This window comes from Octodon degus, unplaced genomic scaffold, assembly GCF_000260255.1.
Source record: "Octodon degus isolate 3935 unplaced genomic scaffold, OctDeg1.0 scaffold00003, whole genome shotgun sequence".
NCBI lineage: Eukaryota > Metazoa > Chordata > Mammalia > Rodentia > Octodontidae > Octodon > Octodon degus.
Window position 1 is genome coordinate 6,500,440 of NW_004524579.1, and position 239 is coordinate 6,500,678.

The following is a 239-nucleotide window of genomic DNA, read 5'->3' on the forward strand; positions in this document are numbered from 1 at the left end:
ATGTGTGTGTGACGCATAGTGGGGCAGAAAATATTTGCTAACATCTTTTAAAGTGTTTGCGTCCCACAAGTAAGAAGCAAAAATTTTGGAGCAGGAATTCAAGCTAAAGCACTGAAACTTGGGCACATTTATTGTGTTTTACAGAAAATCCACCCCGCGCTGACGCCACAGCCAAGCAAGAGTCCCACTTCACCGTGACTGTAACTGGGCAACAGAAGCTGCCCCAGAGAGGCGCTTAG

General features: G+C 46.4%; 1 pseudogene; it reads left to right on the forward strand.

Annotated features, from left to right (window-relative positions):
- LOC101574550 overlaps positions 1-239 on the forward strand; it is a 4,774-nt pseudogene extending 4,535 nt beyond the window's left edge.